We start from the raw sequence: 11,935 nt of genomic DNA on the forward strand, positions 1-11,935 counted from the left end.
GTTCTTATAAGTCTCTTGTTCCTTTTAACACACACCTTCTTCAGCTCAGTTTTTGTTTTGTCTTAAAGTCATATTCTGTCTTTCAGTCCTTGCGTTTTCTATTTTTCCGAACTTTTCTACTTTTGCTCTTCACACCTTTCTTTTGCATCCATCTTCTGCTTCCTTGGTCATTCAGTGAACAGCTTGTTGGTATTATGCACCTGTTGATTGGCCATTATCTCTGTCTCCCATAAACTCATGGACCAAAGCGGACGTCAAAAGGGAGGATCCATTCCACACCAGAAGCCGCTGAAAAGAATAAAAATGACCCTATTCCAGAGCCTAATACTCAAAATGTAAGTACTGGTAGAAAATTGAAGTCCTAATCACTGTTAAATTTCATCTCATATTTTCAGGGTAAATTACAAGCTCCTTAAGCATAAAACAAAACCCTGTTTCTTTGCCTCACTTTCACTCATACCTTAGATACAGGTTTTGTGTTCTGCCTACTTTTTGTAAGGAATTTGTGATGTGTGTATTTAATAGTGTGAATGCCTATATCTGCAAGTATATTTCCAAATGTATACAAGGTTATTGTGCTCAAAGATAACAAGCAGTGGTATAGAAACCAGGAATTTAAGGATCAAGACTAAAAGCTACTGATTGATCAGTGCCACCTGATAAATATCCTCTCTGAGGATAGAAATGATGGTTTCTGGGTGCCTGGGTGGCTCAGTTGGTTGAGCGACTGCCTTCAGCTCAGGTCATGATCCTGGAGTCCCAGGATCGAGTCCCGCATTAGGCTCCCTGATCAGTGGGAAGTCTGCTTCTCCCTCTGACCCTCCCCTCTCTCATGCTCCTCTCTTTCTCTCTTTCTTTCTCTCTCCCAAATAAATAAATCTTTAAAAAAAACTACTTAAAGAGTGAAAAGAAATGATAGTTTCGGCATAACTGAATCCACAGAATTATGGTGTTAAGCTAATTCATGACAGGAAAGCCTTTATAAAGTATATCCTCTACTACTGATCTCAAGGTGTCCATGTATCAGAGTTCAACCTGAGGAACTGAACCAGTAGGAGATACATCTTAAAAGATTTATTGCAAGGGATTGTCTTCCATGACTGTTGGGCTGGTTAGGCAAGTGCGACATCCGTAGGGTAAGCTGGACATCAGGCAGGCCAGCTGGAATTCTCAAGCATAAGCTGAGCCTGCTATCTATAGACGTAATTTCTTCTTCTTCTTTGGAGTACATATAGCAATACCTCTCAGGCCTTTCAACTGATTAAATCAGGCCCACCCAGGTGATCTAGGATAGGCTCTCCTATTTAAAATCAGCTGATTATGGACTTCAATCATGTCTACAAAATCTTAGCAACACCTAGACTAGTGTTTGATTGAATAACTAGGGATTGTAGCCTAGCAAATAGACACATAAAACTAACCATTACGGTGCCCCAAACCTCCCTTTCCCAACTAGGTATGAGGCTGGATTATTCTTCACAATGAGACAGATCAAATGCATAAACAGATATGAGAATTCAAGGGTCTTCTTTTCATATATTAAAGACATTTAGAAAATTTCTCACTAATTTTTGTTTTGGAAAATATAGTTATTTTTTTATAAAACTGTGTTAACATACAATGAATATATTATTTTTAAAGAAATGTATAAATTATTTCTAATATAAGTTTCTAATGCAGTAAATATGGATGGATATAACATACATAAACAAAACTCATTAAGATTCTAAATAATTTTTAAGAGTGTCAAGGAACCCTAATTATAAAGTGTTTGAGAACCGTAATTCTAAACAAGTGGAAAGATTATATAACCTTACTCATATCAATAAAACAAACACCTCAGTAGTTATCCTTATATTTGGCATAAATCATTGCAAATATCTTCTCTTGCACAGCATGAAGCATTGTAAAAATTTGGTCTTACTTTATGAATGTAAAAACTATTCCTCCTTATGCATTGATTTAAACAAATTATTATTCAAAGAATCACAACCTCCTTTTGTGACCTCCTACTGACTTAATCTGAGGCTATAAAATACCTTTTTGAATTTTGGCTATAAACACTTTCAACATCAGTATTCAATATTTTATTCTAAAACCTAGTTCTGCAGATCCCAGTAAGTTATCCCTGCCAAGTTTCCTTATACCATGGTCAAAACATTTATCTGGGGGATATTTTGATTCATGTTTTATATAGTAAAAATTAGTAAGCTAACAAAATGGGTAGGAAGGGACTTGTAGTGACTTTCTATTTCAGTGGGTAAACATCAATGTATTCTCTACCATTTAGCTACTTTTTGATTAGCCAAAAAAATTGGAGGAGAGAGAGTCATGGAAAAGCCAAAATTGTGTTTTTTGAAAAAAAAAATTGACCAAAAGATAGTGCAAAATTGATTTGAGGAAAATTTATGCGAGTAAAACTGTATATCATATCCCAAACTGTTTATTATATAATATCACCCTAAAGCGTGAAGGAAAAAGGAGTATAAATATAATCTTTTAAGACGGAAGTTGCAAACTAAGATTGCTGCAGGGATGTAGCAGGTAATGTAATTACTGAAGCTATTGACAGGAAGAATGGAGATGTTCATGCCCTGTCCGAACTGGGTGGACATTATTCAGCAGTGGCCAACTCTCAGCTTGTGGGGATGTGTACCTGTTGTTGTCAGTTCTTCAGCTTGCTCCATAAAAAAAAAAAAAAAGAACCTACATTATTATGAGAAATACCCAATGTTTAAATGCTTCCAGCTAATAAAAAATTTAAGCCTGTGTGGGCCAGATATTTCTGCAGATGGTTACCACTGTGTAACATCTGCTTTAAGAAAGCTGGATATCACATGGATTACTTGGTGACAGAGGACCTAGAATAGACCATCCTCTAAGGTAATCTGTAGTCACTCTTGTTTCCCACCTGAGCCTGTCCCTAACCCCCTCAACATTACTTAATATAAAGGCTCCTCATCATTATTTTAGCTCCATGTTCTAAAATTACTTCAGAAATCAAATTAATCAGTGGAGGCCCGGACTGAGACTTCCTTCACGCTCCTTCAAATTGCTTGTCTTTAAAAGTTCAACATCTGGAAAAAGAACCACGCTTAGGTGGGAAAGAGGTGGACAAGACTCACCACACTCCATTTGTTCACTGAGTAAATCAGTCCTGCCATTATCCTCATGCATCGCCTTGAGAACTCAGGAAACCTCTAAGGCAGGATTTCTCAATCTCGGCACAGTGGACATTTTTGGGCCAGATAATACTTTGTTGTAGGAGGTTATCCTGTGCAATGCAGGATTTTAGCAGCATCTCTAGGCTCTCCCACTAGAGGCCAGTAGCACCCCCAACCCAATTTGGCAAAGTTATTTCCAGATATTGCCAAATGCCTCCAAGGGGCAACATCAGCCCTTGTTGAGAACCACTGGTCTAGGGGTATTCATTCATGCTCCCCGGGGATCTCTCACCTCTTCTCAGGCTGCTTATACTGTACTCTTTCTAAGATGAGTTCTGGTTAATGAAATATGTTTCATCATATTAGAGATGTTTGATGCCTGGACGATTGCATTGCTTTCCTTCCCTTTGCCTCAGTCTTGAAGGAACGAATTTTATGGCTAATGTCTCATTATCAACTCTTCCTCCTATTTCTGTTACTTGTTTAATACTTCTTCCAACTCTTGCTCGTTAATGCTATACCACCAGTTTTTGCATCTGATTAACCAGCTAAAATGCTTCAAGTTACTTTCCATTCCAAATACTTAAAATATTATTTTGCTTGTTTAGTAAAGATTAATCTAGACCCTTGCCTTTCTTATGACTAAAATCAATGCTTATCTGTCTTAATTTATTGAAGTGACCGTAAGATTTTTCCTTACAACGTTCTCTATTTCAGTTGGTTTGAAGAATTTGATAACCCTGTTTTTGTTTTTTTGTTTGTTTCTAAAGATTTTATTTTTGAAAGAGCAAGGTGAGGAAAAAAGGAAAAGGGAGAGAATCTCAAGCAGACTCCATGTTGAACACAGTGCCTGACATGGGGCTGGATCTCACAACCCTGAGATCATGACCTGAGTCGGAATCAGGAGTCAAATGCTTAACCAACTGAGCCACCCAGTGCCCCTATAACTCTGGTTTTTTAATTAGAATAGTTAAGTCAACTAATTAAGGTTGCTGGGGAATTAAATGAGTTATTGTACTGAGTGCTTAATATAGTGTTAAGCATAAATTGATCAATAACAATTATAATAGTTACCACTAGTAAAATTTTCACAGCCTGTAGTAAATAATTGGTCTTGAGTTTATAAATTTCATTCTAGTCATATGGTACTGGGTGTGAATGGGACAAAAAGCCTCTATCAACAATTACTTTAATTAGCAAGTTTGGGCAACAATAATATAAAGGCTAAACATTACAAACTTCCTAAAAATCATAAACAAAAATGATGATGCAGTCAATGAGAAATGTAAATATATACAAAATGCTAAATTCACATAAGTGAAGAGAAGTTGACTGCTGGAAAGGGGAATTATATAAAGGTCTGAGATGTGTGATCCTTTAACATGATTTATTAGGAAATTCTAGCAGCCAGACAAAAGAAACATGACCTCTCTGACAAAAACTAAACGCGCCATTTCTTATCTATTATTTGTTGTTAGGGTTCTAATAGCTAGTCAGTGGCATTTAATTCCAACTCCGTAATATAAATAACTTGACACAAGCCTGTTAGTATTTACAATTTCTAAGCAGCTTGGAAAGTAAGTCTATGCTTTGAGGACTCCATGTTTATTGGTCAGCATGACTCCCTTGTCCCAAAATTATGTGTGCCTCTATCTCTCTGTTGGGGAAATGACGAGGAGAAAGAGCACTGGCTGTATAAGTAAGGAGATGTGGTTTGTAGTCCTGCGTCTGCCAGTAATTTCTTGTGTGGCCTTGAGCAGATGTAAGTTCTCTAAGCTTCAGTGTCCTCACCCACAGCACAAGGAAGCAGCACTAAATGACTTCTGATCACCTTCTGGTGCTAACATTTTGTGATTAACCAAATCTGTGATTCTAGGTCACACTTGTGCTGAGAAACCATGAGACTCTGGGGAAAGAGAGAAAAGGAACAGGACTTGCAAAGCATTCTTCTCTTTAGCAGATGGAGAACTGTGGAATGCCAAGTGCCTTTAAAAAAAAGTTCTAGACTATCTAAAGTGTTGGGCAAATTTCATGTTCTTAAAAATCCCTAACTTCTATCTTACAGCTATTCCAATTTTAGATGTGTGGGTGTTTCATCCCTTCTAACATGTTTTTATGTCCACATTTCTTCTTAGTAGTCTGATAGGATCCAACAGTACACAGTGGTTCACAATTACCCTAGCAACCAGCCAAGATCCTATGGAAAGATTTTCATGAAGTTAGACATTGTGTTCATTTTTTCCCACTTCTTTTTATTCTCAAGCTTGGCAATATTATCCTTTTGCTACCCTCAGAATAGGCTTGTTGCTTGCTCTATCTTGTTTTATTTATGGATTCACCAATAACTATCCATCAGTATGGCAACTGGTTCATGACATTTACCCCAATTAGCAGAATTACAGGCAACTCAGTAAAAAGATTATACATGAAAATTTCCTTGAGGGTGTGAATCAACACTCTCCATAAGCCCATAAATAAGTCTGGTTTTCTGTATGTCTGAACCATTCACATAATCTATAAGTATAATATATATTGGTCCCACTTTCCTTATTTTGTATAATCAAACAGTAATCAATAAGAACTACGACTGCTGCAAAATGAGACTTCTGAGGCTTTGAGGGTAAATTCATCACCAGCACATGTATAAAAGTCACTGCGGAGAGCCTTTTCTCTCTTTAAGTGCCCTTGAAACCCAGCAACTGAATTATGTTCTGGGCCCCCAAGGAGAACTACAAGGTTATAATTGTCTCACACTTAATTACATGCATTGCAAAAGGTAAATGGACAAAGTCATTCTTGTACCAGGTATAGAGAATAAAATCACTTATGAATTTTGATATTGCTGGCTCATTGATTCACAGAAAGTAGAAATTTATGCAAGACCCATGTCTCACAGTGCTGTGTAAATGTGCAGCCAAGCCAAGAACACTGCCTTCACTGTTCTGGGCCTGGGGCCCACCCTCACAGTCCTGCTATTCTTCTCTTTCTCTTGTGGCCCTAGTGAGGCAGCTTATTTTTCCCATTTCCTTTATGGGCTACAGTTGTTATTTGCCAGGCCATCTTCTTCTCTGAGTTTCCAAGACAGTGTTAGCTTAATGCCTTGTCTTGACACTATCAGATATAATCAGAGAAATGAAAAATGCCATGGGAAAAATAAACGATTTTTTAGCAAAGCTGTACAAGAGAAATAGTGCCACTTTCAAGTCCTGTTTTCCATAGCTTCTAATGGAGCCTGCTCGGGAGAAACGTCAGCTTTTCTGGGGTAAGTAAAAGTGACCTGACCCTTTCCATATAATGGGAGAACGATTACTTCCTATGATCACTAATCCTAAGTTTTGAATCCGGCCCAGGATATACCTATTTTTCTTCGTACCACATTTGAAATGTCATTTGGCTTACTGGGTAGAGATCCACACTCCTTTTGTAAAAGAATGTTGCATTTTTCTTTAATTGATTTTATTAGGAAAAGCTGATGGCAAATGCTACTTCCTTATGCATGAGTTTGCGGCCTGAACGTACCTGCATGCATTTTATGATAAATAATATATCTGCATTCATCCAAAGCAGCCTGAGGAAGTAGATGGAGTTAGTGTCTTGTTCTCAAAGCAGAAAGAAACTACAGCTTGGAAGAAGAGAGTGAGATTAATACATGCCTTCCGAATTTCATTTTGATAAACTCCAAAGCTGGCACATTGTGGCGGTTTTCAACTATAGTTGGGAATTTTGGCTGTCCTTTGAGTTCAAAAGAAAAAACTGATGTTTAAAGAAAGCTATTTTTACTCCCTGAGTATAAATTATTCCCTCCAGAAAAAGCCCTATGTATGCAGGCAAGTCCATGAGGAATACCTTCAGTATCACCCTCCCGTGACGTGGGGTGAAACCTCTTCAACCACAGGTGAAAAGTCAGCTTGCTTTTATCACTCTGAGAAGCTTGTTTTTTAGCCTGCAGGAGTTCATATACCTGGTGGAATTCATTTGTCCTCTTAAATGACTACACAATTCTGGTTAAGATAGAGCGGAATTGAAATTCTGGGGAAGAACTAGACCTTCAGTAGCCGATCTGGCACCCTACTCCATTTTTTTCCCATAAGCCTTTCTCTGTTTCCAGATCTTGCAGACATATAGTCAACAGTGCTAGGAATGTTATTCCATTAACAGATGCACTGTTCCATTAAGCTATTAATCAAGCAAATCACAGATGTTGTTTTCTTTCTAGATGTTACTATAATTACTCCTAATAACACCTACTGAATTTGTCATTTCATTGCCATTGATGACTTTTTAAAAATTTATCAGCTAATTCATTTCTTAAATTCTGTTTATATGGATATCAGTTGTATTTCTACGTTGAAGAGTTCAGGATCTCTCCTCCAGTTGTCACCACATATTTGCCGAAGAATATAGCTAGGTAACCTCACATATGGGTAGATAAATAGGTTCTTGAGAGACTGAAGGTTGAAACCCACATGCTGAGTTTGCAATCAAACCATATTCTCCTTATACTGAAAGATGGGTATTATCATTTTGAAGCATATGGTGCTAATAAATCCAGTTGAAGGAATCTGCCATTCTTAGTGGCAGAGCCAGGAAGGGAGCTTAGCCCAGCTGCCTGGTGTACAGTTGGTGAAACTGGGACCCAGGGAAATGAATTCTCAGTTACTGAGACAAAATAATGACCAGAGTCCAAGGCTCATGCCTGGCAGTCTATTGTTATGTCTTCTACCACGCCGGTTCTCCAAATAGCCCTTGCCATATCTAGAGGAAATAGAAATCTCCTTCCTGACTCAGCTAAAACAGTTCAGATTTCTGAGATTCATTCTACACACTTACCCACTCTCCTAAAAGTAAAATTTAGCCAGACATTCTTCAATCCTGATTTGAACTGCGCGAGCTCTGTCTTCATTGCTGATTAAATATCACTTATTTCTCCTAACATCATTTTAAAATTTCCTTCTAAAACTTTCAAGCTTACGGAGTGCTTTTTCCTTATCTTTTAGGTCCCTATAAAATATGCTTCTATTAAGAGATTGATAATTGGGTAGTGACAATAGCAGTGGTGTGGCTTAGAAAAAGGCATTGGAATTGAACTTGGAATTGAATCTCTGATCTTCTGCTTAGTAACTGTGTGATCTCAGACAAGTTACATAAAATTTCACATCCTCACATTGAAACAGAAAATGTTTCTGTGTAATCACCTGGTACACACAATGATTGGCTTATAGAAGGCACTTAACAATTATTAGTTATTGCTATTAATTAGAACCATACAAGAGAATGGATTTTTTAAATGTTCTTTAACATCTAGAGGAGAGAAGGAGAATCTCATTTTCTGCTTTTGGTATTAATGATCACGGGCTGCTATCACGGGTGCAGAGAGCCTCGCAGAGAGTTAGCAGCCTACAAACTGTATTATTGAAATGGAGGTACCTTGACCTCTTAGCCAAGGTTGTTGCAGGCTCTCTATTGTGGTGTCATATCAGTCTGAACTCACTAGATCGAAGAAACAATGCAGGACCACAAGAATACATTGAGCGTTTCTTTGTCTCACCCACTTCATTAAGTAAAAATTCCAAATCCCGGCAATCACCAGCAAACTTAATGGTGACATATTCACACACATGCCACTGTATGTTCTCAACCTCTTCCTCCCCAGTTGTGACCCAGAGCAGTGGTTCTGGTAATGTGGTTCCTGGGCCAGCTGCATCAGCTTTACTTAGGAACTTATTAGAAATGCAAATTCTTGGGCCCAACTGGGGACATGCTGAATCAGAAACCCTGGGGAAGATCAAAAATCTGCTTTTAACAAGCTCCCAGAATGATCCTGATGCTTGCTAGAGTTAGAGAACCATTACCTGGAGAATCTGCCCAGGAGCTGCTGTGTCTCTCAAAGTAAGGAAGAGGTACCAGGGCAGGACTTAGAATGATCCAAGATAGGACAACAATGACTTTGACGTAGTGAAAGTTTCCCTATCTTGATTCTCTTTCAATCTTTAAGTCTCAGTTTGATGAGGTCTGTAATACCTCTCTAACCATTGCTAATCTTCTTTTTCAACAAAGAGAGTAGGATGCAAATCCTGTGTCTTTAGGGTGGCAGAAACTAGCTAGAATTTAGTGATATTTTGTTTCTTTCTATTTACTTTTATGGATACCTTCAATTTATGGCCCATTGTATTTGTTTTACACTTAATTGTGATAAAGAGTGTTTGTTTTTATAAGTGTTTAGTCAATGGGCACATGGGTGACAGAGTCGGTTAAGTGGCTGACTCTTGGTTTCTGCTCAGGTTGTGATCTCAGGGTGATGAGATTGAGCCCTGGGTCGGGCTCAGTCCAGAGTCTGCTTGAGAATCTCACCCTCTGCCCCTCCTGCTTGTGCTCTTTCTCTCTCTCAAAATAAAATAAATATATCTTAAAAGCATAAATGTTTAGTCAATTAAAAAAAAAGTTAGAACAATATAGCTAGTGTATGGATATGGCAAAAATCAGTGATGCCAGAGTGAATGCATTCAGAGAAATGGCAGCATAGTAGAGAGAATATAGTATGTCTCATCAACACTTCAATTCCATTTGTGGCATTTATTGTCTGTACTACTTTTCCTAGCCTCAATTTTCTCATCATCAAATGACAATGATACTCATATCATAGAAGTGATATAAGAATTGAGAATGTATGAGAAATACTGGCTGTAATCCTTCAGGTACTTGGTACTTGCCACATTCTTATTCTCTTGCCACATTCTTATTCTCTCAAGCTTTATTCGGAAGTCAGTTTGCTGTGTGGCCTTCAGGGTACCATTTCTTTTCGGGCTTCTGAGACCTCACTTGTAAGGCAACAAAAGGAGACTTGATCTCAAAAGCCCCTTCTAGCTCTTATCTAATATGTGTAAAAATGTATGTTGTGTGTGTGTATAAACATATATAATAAAATCTGTATTCCCTACCTTTATGCAAACATGAAATAGGCATAAGTAGCTATATTCCCCCAATATACACCTTGAGTGCTTGGGAATAATACTGAAAGCGAATGAGCTATGTTGGAAAAATAAAAAGCAAGTCATGAGGAATGTGTGAGCTGATGTACATTTCAGAGCTCAAAGGTAATTTCATTGTATTTTATTATCATCTGTCAAACTTAAAGCAATAGTGAGGCTAGAAAATAGATTGTCATGGAGGTTTCTGAGGACAGTGGTTTCCACGAGTTGGTATAAATATATTCAGAGAGACTTGTTCCTACTTAATAACTCACGTTTTTCCTTCTGAATTGCTGATGCATTCACTTATAGCATTTGAAAGGCAGCTTGTCCTTTGCTGTCAAGTGAACTTGATAGAATAATAGAAAATTCTGAAAAATTCAATCAGATCTTGTTGCTCCTCAAGGGAATTTCTTGACTATGTATTCTATTTAAGGAGAAAGAGTCAACAATGTTTTTTTTGGTCTTATACGAAACGCTGACCAAGTTTAACAGCACAGGTTCTAGTTAGCAAGTGCCACACTGAGTTTTACCTTCTCAGCATTCCAGAGGATGGTGCTGCTGGAATTTGGGGGTCCTTTGGCAGGTGAAAGAAATACTTAAGGGTATACTACAAGCTGGAACTGTTATGAAATCAGAGATGATACCCACCAGCTTGTTTATTGTTTATAGCTTTCTCATCAATCAGACCTAAAAACAAAACAAAAAAGTGGTTAACTTAATTTCTCTCAATCACAATGTAAAATAGCTTGCACTGTCTTTTACATAACTGACTATTAAAGAGTCCCAGAAGATAGATGTCCTCCAATATCGGCAATTCTTATGAAACACCCCGGTGGGACTATTTGACTCAGTTCAGCTGTCACTTAATTGAAAATTACTATGTAAGGTACAGGGAATGTGCTTCAAGTCAAATGGACAAAGGTTCAAGTTATTATCTCACTACCTCTTTAAGCTCTGGTCTCCACATCTATAAACTGAGAATAAAATGTTCCTACTTCACAAGACTGTTCTGAGAATTAATGTTGGAAATAATTAGAACAGCTTATAGTCACTGAGCACTTACTACCTGCCAGGTGTCATTCTAAGGGCTAGGATCATTTAAGCCTCCATAAATCTGAGCCCGGGTTATTAGTTCCAGGTTATGGATAGGGGAACAGACCCGAGAGAGAACTTAACTCACCAGACATTATGTAGTCTGGCTCCAGTTTCCCCTTCTTTAAGGCTTTAAAAACACTTGCTATTGTTCCCAGCTTTTCAAGTGAGTTGAACCATGTTGAATTACAGATACTTGACCATTTTTTATGTATAAAAATAGCAATTTCATGTGGCTCTACCTTATAAACATGAAATATGGATTTATAGTAGCTGCAGTTGTTACTGCTAATAATGGTAACAATGATACTGATTTTATCTTTGAAACTCATTAATAAAAGGAACGGAGGTGGCATTATAGTGTAAAGACCACCAGTGTGGCAGTTAGGATCTGGGTAAACTCTAGGTGTCGGTTTCTCTACTTGTAAAATAATAGGGTTTGTCTTCTCTAGCTCTAATATTCAATGGCAGAGTTTTTAAAACCATGTATTTTAAAAAGGACCTTTTTCAGGCACCTGGGTGGCTCAGTCAGTTAAGCATCTGGCTTCAGGTCAGGTCATGACCTCAGGGTCCTGGGATCAAACACCACGTCAGGCTCTCTGCTCAGCGGGGAATCTGTTTCTCCCTCTCACTCTCCCTCTGTTCTCTCTCTCTTTCTCTCTAATAAACAGATAAAATCTTTTTTTAAAAGGGGGGACCTTTTTTTTT

The 11,935-nt window shown here is 37.9% G+C and overlaps 1 protein-coding gene across 1 annotated transcript in view; it reads left to right on the top strand.

Moving 5' to 3' along the window:
* Positions 1 to 237: 237 nt before the first annotated feature.
* ATP10B (ATPase phospholipid transporting 10B (putative)) overlaps positions 238 to 11,935 on the top strand; it is a 273,096-nt gene continuing 261,398 nt past the window's right edge. Inside the window, 1 exon segment of the mRNA XM_019795040.2 lies at positions 238 to 335. The gene's annotated coding sequence lies outside the window, so the exon portion shown is untranslated.

The sequence above is a fragment of the Ailuropoda melanoleuca genome, chromosome 3, assembly GCF_002007445.2.
Source record: "Ailuropoda melanoleuca isolate Jingjing chromosome 3, ASM200744v2, whole genome shotgun sequence".
NCBI lineage: Eukaryota > Metazoa > Chordata > Mammalia > Carnivora > Ursidae > Ailuropoda > Ailuropoda melanoleuca.